The sequence below is a fragment of the Triticum urartu genome, chromosome 7 (assembly GCF_003073215.2).
Source record: "Triticum urartu cultivar G1812 chromosome 7, Tu2.1, whole genome shotgun sequence".
Lineage (NCBI taxonomy): Eukaryota > Viridiplantae > Streptophyta > Magnoliopsida > Poales > Poaceae > Triticum > Triticum urartu.
In genome coordinates, this window is record NC_053028.1 from 49,779,313 (window position 1) to 49,784,965 (window position 5,653).

Consider the following 5,653-nt stretch of genomic DNA (forward strand, 5'->3'; position numbering starts at 1 on the left):
GAGAGTCAAATTATGTAGCTCATGAGCTGGCTAGATGTGGACGTGCTAATAATCCATCCCGTTGGATTGATGCCCCGCCTGATTGAAGGAAATATGCCCTAGAGGCAATAATAAAGTTGTTATTTATTTCCTTATATCATGAAAAATGTTTATTATTCATGCTAGAATTGTATTAACCGGAAACATGATACATGTGTGAATACATAGACAAACAGGGTGTCACTAGTATGCCTCTACTTGACTAGCTCGTTGATCAAAGATGGTTATGTTTCCTAGCCATAGACAAAGAGTTGTCATTTGATTAACGGGATCACATCATTAGGAGAATGTTGTGATTGACTTGACCCATTCCATTAGCTTAGCACATGATCGTCTAGTTTGTTGTTATTGCTTTCTTCATGACTTATACATGTTCCTATGACTATGCGATTATGCAACTCCCGCTTACCGGAGGAACACTTTGTGTGCTACCAAACGTCACAACGTAACTGGGTGATTATAAAGGTGCTCTACAGGTGTCTCCGAAGGTACTTGTTGGGTTGGCGTATTTCGGGATTAGGATTTGTCACTCCGATTGTCGGAGAAGTATCTCTGGGCCCACTCGGTAATACACATCACTTAAGCCTTGCAAGCATTGCAACTAATGAGTTAGTTGCAGGATGATGTATTACGGAACGAGTAAAGAGACTTGCCGGTAACGAGATTGAACTAGGTATTGAGATACCGACGATCGAATCTCGGGCAAGTAACATACCGATGACAAAGGGAATAACGTATGTTGTTTATGCGCTCCGACCGATAAAGATCTTCGTAGAATATGTAGGAGCCAATATGGGCATCCAGGCTCCGCTATTGGTTATTGACCAGAGAGGTGTCTCGGTCATGTCTACATAGTTCTCAAACCCGTAGGGTCCGCACGCTTAACGTTCGTTGATGATATAGTTCTATATGAGTTATGTATGTTGGTGACCGAATGGAGTCCGGGATGAGATCATGGACATGACGAGGAACTCCGGAATGGTCCGGAGGTAAAGTTTGATATATGGGATAATAGTGTTTGGTCACCGGAAGGGTTCCGGAATTCACCGGAAGGGGTTCCGAATGTTTCCCGAAATGTTTGGGTACGAGAACACTTTATTTGGGCCAAAGGGAAAAGCCCACAAGGTTTTTGGAAAGCGCAAAAGGAAGTTTTGCGGAGTCCAGGGGCCAGACGCCAGGGTCCCTGGCGTCTGACCCTGGAGTCCGAGAAGGACTCTTGCCTTTCGGGTGAAACCGACTTTGTGGAGGCTTTTACTCCAAGTTTCGACCCCAAGGCTCAACATATAAATAGAGGGGTAGGGCTAGCACCCAAGATACATCAAGAAACACAAGTTGACATGTTGATCTCTCCTAGCCGTGTGCGGTGCCCCCTCCACCATAATCCACCTCGATCATATCGTAGCGGTGCTTAGGCGAAGCCCTGCGTCGGTAGCATCATCATCACCGTCATCACGCCGTCGTGCTGACGGAACTCTCCCTCGAAGCTCTACTGGATCGGAGTTCGTGGGACGTCGTCGAGCTGAACGTGTGCTGAACTCGGAGGTGCCGTACGTTCGGTACTTGGATCGGTCAGATCGTGAAGACGTACGACTACATCAACCGCGTTGTGCTAACGCTTCCGCTTTCGGTCTACGAGGGTACGTGAACACACTCTCCCCTCTCATTGATATGCATCACCATGATATTGCGTGTGCGTAGGAATTTTTTTGAAATTACTACGTTCCCAACATTGATTTCATTGTGAGTCTGCTGGCAGACGATATATCCATCCTTTGATTAATAAAGTAAGCTTTCCCGTCAAAAAATTAGTGATCATCATATTACTGGCTAGCTAGAGCAAGACATTATTTCTATCTATTTTTTCTATACGTCTTACTAAAAGAAAGTTCATCCATACATTTTCCTTCTGGCGGGATATTTATTTTGCCAAATATATGTTATGTTAGGAAAAACATACAAAAATATTTTTGAAAAATCATGAACTTGAAAATTTTTGTGAATCTATTTTTTCAAATTACAAAAAACATTCACGTATTTGAAAATTATTTCCAAATTCAAAAAAATTCACAAATACAAAACAAATGTTTTTGAATTCAAAAAAATCGCAACTTAGAAAAATATTCACAAATAACAAAACTTGTACATAAATTCAAAAATAATTCACAGAAAAATGTTCACAAATTTCGTAACAAACACCGAACAACGTTTAAAATTTCAAAAAAAAAATCAAAAAATATTACTCCGCATAATGGAGTACAAACTAAAAATTGTCATGAATATGAAATGTTCGTGAGTTCAAAAAAGAGAATGAAAAAGCACAGGAGGAAAAGGGATATTTCGTAAAACAAAATAAAAACAAAAATAAAGAAAGAAAAAACTCGGTAAGAAGCTCCCAATGCTGATGGAAGCTTCCCGAGAGTACCCTAGTGGGCCAGCCCTCTTAGATTTCTCTATAGGAGATAAATATATTTAACTCTCGCAACGAGCAATACATATCAACCGTAACATGAGATGTGGAATACTCTTTTCGAAGATCATCCACCCAGGATGTGACAGGTGCCGCATAGCATGCGCGCCACCTGCCGCAAGAGGGCTGGACCAAAAGCTCGTAGCTCGCGAGCTTAATGAACGCTCGATTGTTTGATTCGTTAAGCTCGTAGCTCGCTTCTTAATGAACAGCCAATCATTAATTTCAGCTCGTGAAGCTTAATGAGCTTAACGAGCGAGCTAACGAGTTTTACGAGTAACTCGTTAGTAACAACACAATACATATTTTTATCTTATGTGACAAGCTTTTTGTAGCACCTCGGCGCATCTATTCAATCATCTATAGTACACATGAGGCAACAAATTACTGCATTTTTCTGTAGTCATCATATTTCATTTTGAAAATCACACCTATACGTTCATCATGTATATCGTAACACATTATAATCTGCTGACGAGTGCTTGCGAGCGCTCACGAGCTTAACGAGTTTCAAACGAGCCGGGCTGAGCAGGGGTTTCTGCTCGTTAATCTTAGCGAGCTTAACGAGCCGAGTCTTAACGAGCAAGAGCTTAATGAGTACGAGCTTAACAAGCCGAGCTGCTCGTTGGTCCACCCCTGGCCGCAACCTATGAATTCTCCATTTATTCGTAGATCCGTTTATTCGAAACGCTTTATCTCTTAAACCATGTGTCCAAATTTCGAACCGTTTTCACCATTGGATTTATCGTGTCAACATCTTTAAAACAAGATCACATGTTTGTAGGTTTTGACGTACTTTTTCCACGAAACAAAAACGGACAAAAAACAGACTGGGATTACATTTTTTTTCCAGAAAAAGGCACGGCCGTGCCTCCCGCGAAAGCAAAACCATGCCTCTTACAGAAGGAAAAAAGAAAGCACGTTTTTGTTTCTTTCCGAGAGGCACTGTCGTGGCTCTCGCGAAAACAGAATTATACCTCTCGCGAAAGCATGACCTTGCCTCCCGCAGAAGGAAAAAAAATTGTGTTTTTTCGTCTCCGAGAGGCACGGCTGTGCCTCTCGCGGAAACAAAATCATACCTCACATGAAAGGAAAAAAGAAAATGCATTTTTTTTCGTTTTCAAGAGGCGCGACCAAGCCTCTCAGCAAAGCATAACGGTGCCTCTCACGGAATTTTTTTTCTTAGTTCTTTTTCCTTCCATGAGAGACAAAAACGCGTGTGGGAAAATAAAATAAAAACAGAATCGAAAGGAAACGCCCAGAGTGCGCCACGTAGCGGCCGCTGAGTGGCGTGCTCTCAGCCTACCACCAAGTCATTGATGGGAGGCTCCCGAAAATGCGATCGTTTAATTATTTATGAAAGAAGTATACAAATCACCCTCAAATCTACTCTTTGGGATACATAACCCCCTGAACTCAAAACCGGGACAAATAATACCCTGAAATTACTAAAATCGGGTTAATAACCCCCTTGAGTGGTTTCTGTCTAATCTAGAGCGGTATTGTCCCCCATGATGCAGATTACACGCTGACTGGGCAAATTACGCTGAGAAGGTCCCATTAGTCAGTTGCCTCTCTTTCCTTTATCACCTCGTCCCCTTCCTCTCTTTCTTTTTCCGTCAGAGCGCCATCGCCTCCAGAATCGCCTCTCCTCTTTCTCTCGCTAGGGCGCTGTCCGCCATCGCCGCCGTCCCCGTCCGCCCTCGCTACCGTCATCTGCTGCTTGCCCGTCGCCGAAGGAACGAAACCATGTGTCCAGGCGCGTGTGCCTCCATCTCCGTTGCTGCTCCGCTTCGCTTCTGGTGTCGTTCATCGGCGGAATCGCGAGCTCCAGTGAATGATTGTGTGCGCCGCAGAGGTGTGGGCTCGGGTGAGGGGAATGGGGCGTCTCAGTGCTAGGGATTTAGGGGAGAAGTAGTGTTTTGGATGTGCCCTGTTCTGTTCAAGTGCGTTTTGGATGATGCCCTATTATGTTCATGAAAAAAGGGATGTTTTTGTTAGGGAAAAGGTGTGACTTTTCAGCATATTTTGGTGCAGGACAAGCTGGTATCTCTCATGCAAAGTAAATGGGTCTGAATGAACTTGCATTGCTAGGAGAATTTATTGTAGATGATTACCCTGTTTGGTTAAGGAGAAAAGTGCACTTTCTTGTCTGAATGAACTGAACATGTTAGTCCATAGTAAATTATCTGCTATACTTGTCTAAATGAAGTGTTTTTGTTTGAATTTGTTGCCTTGGTATATCACAATTGTAGTCCAAATTGTAAATGTTAGTTCTCTTAATTAGGGAGCCAAGTTTACAACCAAGCTCACTGCCGGTGTCGCAACCAATCTCGCAGAAATATGATAAGCATGCTCCAGGCAGCAAGGCTAGACCAGCAAAGGTTCAGAGAAGTGCTGCTACTCCATTTGTTCCACCTAAACAAGTTACAAATTTGCCACAACACTGTGTCTTCAATTTAGCTGCATACAAAGAAGCTAAGAAAGGCAGAGCAGGGCCTTCAGTTTGATGTTGAGGAGTCATTTTTGTGTCAAGAGTCATGTCGTGTAATATATATACATATATGGAGTCATGTATTCTCTGTACGATCAAGCAACTATGTTCTGTATTATATATCAGGTTTGTCACTTCAGATGATCTTTTCATAGTAGCATACAATATATTTGTATTTTTTGTAATATTTGGTTCAGTGTAGATGATCTTTTCATAATAACATACAGTGTATTTGTATTTTTTGTAATATTTGGTTCACTGCAGATGATCTTTTCATAACAACCATATCACTGGGATTTTGCTTTGAACCAAATTATGAATCTTTTCATATCATCATAGAGTATACAATACACATAAGAAGATCAGACATAACACTGGGATTTTGCATTGTACCAAATTCCAAATATTTTCATAACACTTCCAAGAAGCATTGTACTGAACAAAAAACTAATTCTCGACAGATCTAATGGCAAGAAACGGGTTGAAATTAGTTTATGGGGTCCATATGTTTATTTCAGCAAGATAGGAACATCTATTTGCTATAATGTACTCTCAATTATGGTGTATTGTGAAGTACATGATCTTTTGGAACAGTTTACTGTCAATTTGCTGTTATTTACATTCTATGAAGTACATGATTTTTTCCTAATATA